The 9,017-nt window shown below is 42.6% G+C and overlaps 1 protein-coding gene and 1 long non-coding RNA gene across 3 annotated transcripts in view; both read right to left on the reverse strand.

The window, feature by feature from the left end:
* SND1 (staphylococcal nuclease and tudor domain containing 1) overlaps nt 1-9,017 on the reverse strand; it is a 418,829-nt gene that overhangs the window by 317,756 nt on the left and 92,056 nt on the right. The gene's annotated exons all lie outside the window — the stretch shown is intronic.
* Nucleotides 1-9,017, reverse strand: part of LOC149748362 (uncharacterized) — a 61,228-nt gene that overhangs the window by 32,194 nt on the left and 20,017 nt on the right. The window contains exon 2 of the long non-coding RNA XR_016394288.1: nt 1-8,773. This exon is cut by the window's left edge and continues 32,194 nt beyond it. This is a non-coding gene — a long non-coding RNA (uncharacterized LOC149748362). The remainder of the gene's footprint in view (nt 8,774-9,017) is intronic.

The raw sequence follows: 9,017 nt of genomic DNA on the forward strand, positions 1-9,017 counted from the left end.
TGAGGAACCAGGAATGCAAAAGGGTCATTTGTTCGTAACAATCCTGGAAATCTGCAAGGACACCCCCTATTTTTCCAATCCTGTCCTAGCCAAGGATTTGCCAGAGCAGAAATATTGCCTTGAGTCCCACAGAACCCCACAGCATTATCCTTCAAACAAATGAGGACACTGAGGCCAGTCTCTCTAGAAATAGCGCCCCTAGGCCAAACGAGGCTATAACCCAAGCTTCCCTCTGCCAAGCTTCTTTTTCCTTTTTTTTTTTTTAAAATCAATAAATCTGTCTGCATTGGAAACCCTTCCCCATTTTAACCCATCCCTCAAGTCATATTTATAAAACCAGGGAAAACACTGTGGGTGGTACAGAGTTTGACGTGGGCAGTGCACAGGCAGGAACACAAGCTTCCACTGCTCACCTGATATTCTCAACAGTGCAGACCTCTACACTGTCCTAGCCCAGGCGCTATGCTACCAAACGTCTCATGTGCTCAGAGCCAAGCCAGGCTCTATGATAGTCACCTCAAGGAGCTAAAAACGCTTCTTTTGAACCAAGTCTGACCATCCATAACCAGAGGCCTAGGTAGGCTTCAGCTCCCTTCAACAAGAGGAGAGACTGAACAGGCTTTGACAAATAATTCTGCCAAAAAACCAATAGCAACTTAAAATGGATTTGTTCGCTTACGTTGCCGATAATTCTTTAGATTGGCCTCCATAACATCAGTAAAGCACCTAGAATGGTCTGCCTTATCTGAGTCACCAGTAAACCAAAAGAATTCTACCACCAACATAACTATATATTACCATTACATACAGCCCAGAAGGAAGACTAACTTGAAGGGAAGCCAAGTGTGGAGTCCAAAGATACTAGTACAAATTCATCCCTTTAAAAGATATTTCCTACCTTATATTTTGACTTTCTGGTTTGGGAAAGGTAAGAAGGTAGATGGTGGTGCTGACGTCCTTTCCTTGTCAAAATTCTCTAAAAGAGTAACCTCAAACTACAGGTCTAAAATCCCTTATCCACAACTCTGAACTCCAAGAGGCTCGGAGCACCAAAATACTGCTTTTTATAACATATTTGATAGTAAAACTCAACCTAACCTGAACTTACTTGCTGCAAAACCTCACCTGATCAGATGTAAGGTTACTTTAAAGTCTTTATCCCATTTAGTGTGAACAACACAGGTTTCACTGCAGATCTATTAATGTGTTTAATTATGGGGTTGCTACCCACAACCCCCCTGAGGGGGATATATAATTAATATATATACCATACTTGGACCGTATCACCTTTCTATAACCCAAAAACTCCTGAGTTCAGACACATCTGACCCTAAGGGTTTTTAAACAAAGGGTTGTGGGTCCACGTTTCCTTAAAACTTCCCCATCCCTCCCACCAGTGGCCAGCTCTCAGTCTTTCCATTCCTGGGAACCAGCACACTGAGTGCCTCTAAATCCTCTATAACCCAACCTTCAAGCCTTCTCAAGATTTCTTCTTTGACCCAGCTGCAGCGTATGTAACCCGTTACTGGATTAAAAATAAACATCTATGCAGATGAGTCAAAAATTTTTGTCGTCACACAAGTTGTCGGGTTCCACCTCACTTATTTCCAACTCCCTACTTTAACATTCTCGCTTGCGGGTTGTGCTCACTTGCCTGAAGCAGAACTTCTTGTGGTTACCCAGTCTCCCAAACCAGCTCCACTTCTGTTACCCTACCTAATTTCATTAACTAAATTCTTAGTACTCTGGATCAAAATCTTAAGTCTCAACTGACAAATTCACATCCACTGATCTACAACTTAACCACTCCCTCCCCAGATTTAATCGATCAATCAAACCTTGCTGACTCTTCCTGGCATGAACATTCTTGCATCCTTTCCTTTCCCATGCCCACCACCTAATTCAGACTCTCCATACCTCATCGTTCACACCACCAAGGCCACCGCACCAGCCCTCCACTTCAGTGTCTCCTCCTTGCAGCTAAAGGGCACTCTGAGTACACCCACCCTTCTCTCTTCTCACAACGCCTGCTCAAAAACCTTCAAAGCCTTCTCGGTCCACAGAATGAAGCCAAAACTATCCTTGGTGTAGCTAACAAGATCGTTCAATTTTGGTTCTAAGCAACATTTCGCAGGCTTATCTTAAGGCTAAACGGACATCTGAATCAACAAGGGGAATTTTCAGATCTAATATACACCCATGTCTCTGTATCCCCCTCCCACCTCAGATATTTAGGGTTAATTAGGAGGGGTACTGCATCACACTGTTTCTGTCATTGCTGCTCTCTGTATTTGTTCCTTTATTTTTTAGAGCTCCTCCATGATTCCCACGTGCATTCACAATTTGGGGGCCACTTATAAGAAAAACTTTAGTCCCAGCACCTGTGTACGCCTTGCACCTTTCACTCACCCACCCTCCCGGTCTTGCTAAAATACCGTTTCATCTACTAAGCCCACGTCTTGCAGCCCATCTTGAAACACTTTCTCTTGCCTCTCAACAACTATAGCAATTTCCAAATAACTAATTAATAGCTTAATTCTCACACATATAATTAGGGTATCTTTTGAAAATCGGTAAATTGACTTTAGAATTACTTCTGCCATATATCCGATTAATAGACTTCATGGCTACTAATTCAGATAGTAACTGCCAGGATACATACACCTGGCCAGTGTGGTTGTAGCCCAGTACCCAAAGGGGGTCGGCAGTACCCTGGAACTATACTGCTATGTGTACCAGCTTTGCGCACAGGGCACATCCTATGAAAAGGTGCAAAAACAGAGTCAGAGAAAACGTGTTACCATGTATTGTGGTCTGTCTGCATGAAGTCAGAAGACAAGATGTCACAAAATGGAGATTACCAGGCCAGGAAAGCAGAGAATCATAGGCATAGTCAGCCAAGATGGAACGGCTCCCCTGAGCGCCAGCTACTAGCTTTGATATCCTGTTTTCACACAGGCTTGTGTTTTCACTGAGCTAGAAACAAGGTCAAAGGAACAGGCTACACAGATAATAAGGACCTACTATATAGCACAGGGAACTCTACTCAATACTCTGTAATGACTTATATGGGAGAAGAATCTAAAAAAGAGTGGATATATGTATAACTGAATCACTTTGATGTACAGCAGAAACAACACTGTAAGTCAACTATACTCCAATAAAAATTTTAAAAAATAAAAAATTTTTTAAGGAACAGGCTAGCACAACACTGACCTTAGCAACTGATAACTAGACATTTAAGAAACATAAAAGATCAAGATGTTTCCTAATCCAAAGCAATAAAACACACACACAGAAAGAAGTGGGGGGCGGGGGTGGTGGGGGGACAATGGCTACCTTTGGGTCATCATCATACTAAAATATATTAATTCTACAATCATCAAGACACACTGTTCTCCCCTGTTGTCTACCAACAGTTTCTTCCTACATTAGTCAAATAAAAGGCAAAGAAACAGGAGAAAGCCCAAGTCACGATACAAGGCAGTGACTCTGATAACAGAAAAACATGAGCTGCCTTTAGCTAAAGCGCTGCTAAAAATTACTGCAGTGGCATGTCCTGAGAAATTAGTCCTTGTAAGAAAGCACCATGCTGTGGGCCTGCACAAGCCAGAGCCCCTTCCTCGAACCACTGACGGTCAGCATCATCAAATGGGTCAACCGGGCTCTGATAGCTGTTGTCAGGTGGAAAAAAAAACTTTTTTTCTAAAGGATCTTCCAGGCTGAGCATGAAGTTTTGGGGATTATCTGACTCCAATTTCCCTCTAGACTGTAGCTAGAGAAATTCATATGCAGAGTACGCATGATCACAGAAACATCCCTCAATTCCCAATGCCAATTCCTTGTAATACCCTGCAAGTCTGGGACAATGACTTATGGTAACTGGCCGTGTCAGTACAAGAGTTGTGATCTGAGTGAAAAACAGAAGCAAAAATTATTTCAAGTCCATGATTCCTCAGAGAGACAAGGGCAGGAATTGCCATGGACAATCCTACACGTAAGAGCCCTTTTACAGCCACATGTGCTACTATATCCAAAGCATGAGATACAGGGTCCCTGGCCATTTAATGAGGGCACACCAACATGTCTATAATTTTCAAAGGAACGGAGATGTTTGTCACTTTGAAGAACTTGGCCAACCTGGAAAATAGCCCTGGAAACCACATTTTCCCTTCATTCTATATGAACCCTGCCACCCAAGCCATACCCTCCACATACACAATCAAAAGACACCCTATATGTACTGAGTGCAAAGGTTTTCATAAAATGTCTATTATTCCAACATCAGCTTTTTCAAAAGTTATTTTTAAGACCAAAGAAAATACAGAACAAAATGTACTGGCAAAGAAGTACAGCACACCTTGCCTCCAAGTCATATTGATTACCTACCGTCACACGTTGACTAGCATAGGCTGACTACTCAGATGCTAAGATAGAACGTTAGTAGCCTGTTAGCCATTTCTGCAACTCACTGAATAGAGGCTCAAAGTGGCCAGTCGTTGCTGGGGACTGAACGTCAGTAAAGCCACATAAGGTGTGGCTTAATAGGTGTTTCTGTACTACCAGAAGCCAGCCACCAGTTACCTAGCCTACACCGCCACCGCACGCACAGGATCCAGGTTCACAGGATGCAAGGAAGAGCAAGAAAAGGGCAGCCACACAGAGCAATCCAAGCGTCTCCCAATGAAATAAGGCACGGAAAATCAGGAAGGAGGGAGACTTTCACTCTACCAGCAGGATGTCTGTGTTTCCATTCTTTCTTTCCATCTCTCATGCCCTCCTCTGATGAGTCTGTGACATTACAAACCAATTTCTCATTTAAGCATTCATAGGTTCCTGCTATTTCCTCCCACCTCAAATCACAATCCCTAGAGTTTGAGGCACCAACAACCCCTTGTTATGGAAATGAATGTAAGACCACTAGGGCTCAAAAGCTAGGTTAGCTGGCCAGAAAGAGCTGAATGGAATGTGTAAGAAAACGAAGACCTCTGCCTGATTCTTTAAGACAGTGCTATGACCAATACTAGACATTTTTAAAATTATTTCTAAAATTCCGATGCATTAAAATTGCAGGCAGAGACTGTGCTCTGAAACAAAAAGGGATTTCTAAAAATGCCTAATTCTCTACCACGACCATTTCCCTCGAGTACTCCTGACTATTTGCCTACAGATGCTTAGGAGTAAAAACAACATCAACACTCAGGTGTGCCCACAATCACAGCCTCCTCGGCGGTAAGGGTGGAGAACCCCCAAATGGCCTCAAAGCTGCCTCAACATTGGAGCATGCGCTCGGAGACCAGACAGACAAGAGCGGAGGCCGGGGGCTGTGCTGCGGGCCCCCTGGCCTGATGTCGCCCTCAGACATTCAGACACTTAGTGGCTCAGGCCATCCAGGACTATTAGTGATCATCAGCATGTTATCAAGACAATACGACGTTTCAGGACTTGGAAGGGTTATCACAGACTTAACTACGTCTACGGTGGAGCTACTCAGTGTGCACAAGAAGATAAAAATCACTTAGGCAAATTTGTGACAGCCCCTCGAAGGAGAACAGAAAGTGTGCAGTCATAACTTCAGATAGTCAAAGAGATGGAATCCAAACCCATTTATGCTTGTGCTAAAAAAGATGTCTCCCCCTGCATCATTACAAATCATCGATGGCATACTACAAAAGGCATAAGACATCGAAGATTCTGGTAACCAAAGCAGTAAAATTCTGAAACTAAGACATAGCGACATCCTTAAAGCTTCTACCTAAAGAAAAAAAAAAAAAAAAAAAAAAAACCTGAATCTACAGGACAAATTAAGTCCCTTGTTTCCATCTTTTTCCCAAATCTTCACACAGTTGAGTAAGTGCCTCTTCCCATGAGTATCCTTCCACTTACCGAGGGTATTTAAAGGATTAACAGTAGTACTGTTCTATAATTTAAGGTTCTTGGAATTCATCTTCCTAAATATCAGTTTATGAATGTAATTGAAATTTTAAAAAGGAAACCCTACTCAAGGACTACATAACCTGCAAGATACAGAGACAAGGCTTAGAGAAAAAAACAGTTGCACTTGTGGTCATCTTAGAATTTACTTGAAGCGGCCATCTTAGCATTCAGAGGGAGGTGTTCTGTTTTGTTTTAAATAAACAGGAGTCTTTATTTAATCTCTCTAAACTCTGCCTTTCTACTATCCATTTGGGGAATGAGCGCGTCATCATTTACATATTCACGTGGGAAACTGAGTGACCGTCAAAACGTTTCTTGGGCAGGATAGGCCAAGAGACAGACAAAAGTGCCCTATCAGGCAATAACATTTACTTCACGTTCACTGTGTGTGCAACACCTCTACCTTGGTCGTGCAGGGGTGGCCAAGAGTAAAAACCAACTTACTTAGCAAATAAGCACTTCATCATTAAGTACCCTGATTTTAATATAACTTCAATACACAAAGGGAAGCAAACAGAACGTATAAGGTCACCAAAAAGAACAAAATGAATTAATAGAACAGTGAGGAAATGGGAAAGAACAGGAGACTAAGTATATTTAGCACACCTTCAATATCTATTAATTATAAATATAGATCTTCCCTAAATCAGTGTTAACTGCAACGGGAATATTCATGTTCACTTTGCTAAACAGATGTTTGACTAAACTTACAACTTAATCACCATCATGAAAGATTATAATCTATCATCATAAAAAACACCACATAAAACTTAATTCAAAAGGGCTTCTAGGGCAACTCTGAGTTCATTAGAACCAACATCATTACACATTTGAAAAATATTTGTATCTATGTGTAATTTACATGCCTGTTGATAAAAGACAGGTGTAAGGACTGGGAAATGAAATGGAACCTCAACAGCAGGTGAGACTGCTCCCACTCAAACCACCATGATTACCTTGGCCAATTTCAATAAGAGAACTACTCAAAATTACAATATGCTCAAGCTGTAATAGTCCAAGAATGACAGGCGTACATGGTTAAAGTTTAAAAAGCAAAACGAAAGACACACCTTAAAAAAAAAAAAAAGTCAGTACTACTTTCTTCCAAGAGCCGGAAACCATAAATAATCAACTTCTTCCTGAAGACCAAGGTGACCATCTCAAGCTCACAATCAACACAAGAACCTTCAGACTTACTGAATCCATTCTCTTTAAACTGTGGCTCCAGTGCTTTTCTCACAAAAACAGCTTCCAGAAGGGACAGGTTATAAAGATGACAGTGAGGACAGAGGAGACAAGAGAAGGAGGGAGAGGGTGCTGACCTTTCAATGTAGAGCTACCAAAAGGCTGGGGGCTATTTTGCTAGAAAGTAAAAACATCACCTTTCTCCCTGGCATCGGCATTGGAGTAATGACAGCAAATGCTTGCTGACATTCAGCAAAATGACAAGGGCTGCCTGAGGAGTGGCCTTCACAAAATGTCTAGGTAAAAAGCAGAGCTTCAAGGGAAAACACCTTACAGACTAAGGTTCCTGGACCCTGCAAAAAGCACCTCTTCAAATGGAAGACATACAACGAATGACCAACACCTTGCAAGTTCGTGGGGCTTCCGACAGGCGTACAATTCAGTTCCTGCCCTAGCATTAAGCCCTGCACCAGTCATACATGTGTCTTTCTTTTCCCCAAGAGGAAAGTTTAATAGTTGTTTGATGAGACATTGGGTCCTGTAACACTGGATGTGACTGAAGGGTTTAAACAGAAAGCCCTGAAGCAAAAATAAAATGGGGGGTGGGGTGACGTGTTACCTCCACAGCCCTGCCCAGTGACAGGTCTGTGTCTGGGTTTCTACCTCATGAGAGGTACAAGCAGGACCAGCACCAGAACCCAAGTGGAAAGAACAAGTCAAGCGTGATTTCTCTCTCCTTGGAGTCCCCCCAGCACTTGGTTATACCCCTTCCGGCGCATAGCAGATGCTGCCTTGTTTGACGCGTGCTGGAGTTATTTCCACTAGCAGACTGAATTTCTGACAGTGGAGGTTTTATCGTGTACCTCCGGAGCCCTCCTCAGCCCCAACGCAATACATTGTTCAAAGTAAGGACTAAGTAACCACCTGAAACACTGTACGGCTAGAAAATGACTAGTCACTGCGAACATCCCTATGGTGCAGGCTTTTCAGAGCACTTTCATACAAGCAGTAGTACATGGTACTTGCCACACTCCCCCGCCCCCCGCATACCTTCTGCTCTTTTAAGTATGACAAACAGGAGTTAACATGAACTTCTTACCACAGGGTTTAAAAATATATATATACTGCAACACAGATGAGTAGGGTTCAGTGGACCTGGAATAATAACTCTCTGAAGAAGTTCCTCCAGATACGTGTCTAGCCTCTTTGGAGTGAAATGCTGAGTTACTATACTACCCTTAGTGACCCTCTGAGAGAGTGACAGTTCCAGAAGCTCAAAGCTGCAGAAAATGACACTAATTCCGCCCTTTGGTGACACCACAGTGGAGAACGAGAAATACCCTTTAATTTGATGCAATTTAAACATCAGCCAGATACACATCTTGGAGGCACATGATGTCCTCTGGTCTCACGGGTTCCGCCTGGGATCAGTCCAGCTTTCACGCCCTTTTTCACACACTAACCCTAACATCACAACACCCTTTGTCTAAGGCTACCCACACTCAGCCATCAGCTGCCTATCAAGTAGATCTCTTCACCTCAGATTAGAAAGAATACCTTTCTGAGGTTCCTGCAAGACTTACCTTTAGGCTAAAGACAAGCTGGGTGGTGAGTCTTCCTGCTCAGACGATCAGAAAGGCAATCTGGGAACCTGTCCAACCCCAAAGTGGTAGCATTCAAATTGAGAACAACTGAGAACAGGACAGCAGAGCCCAGCAATTTCAGGGTAGTAGATTTAACAATAAGGAATCCCTTACCTGACTCTAGGGAAACACTGGGGAATTAATTACAAGGCTTTTAAAGATATCCAAACTCCCCCAAAAGAACACTAAATAAGTACACAGTGTTATCATTTATTAGGAGCAAAGTTCAAAAGTAGAGAAATCTACTGTGTT

Source organism: Delphinapterus leucas, chromosome 9, assembly GCF_059928025.1.
Source record: "Delphinapterus leucas isolate spDelLeu-1000000601 "Yukka" chromosome 9, BTC_Dleu_Yukka2, whole genome shotgun sequence".
In the NCBI taxonomy this organism is placed as follows: domain Eukaryota; kingdom Metazoa; phylum Chordata; class Mammalia; order Artiodactyla; family Monodontidae; genus Delphinapterus; species Delphinapterus leucas.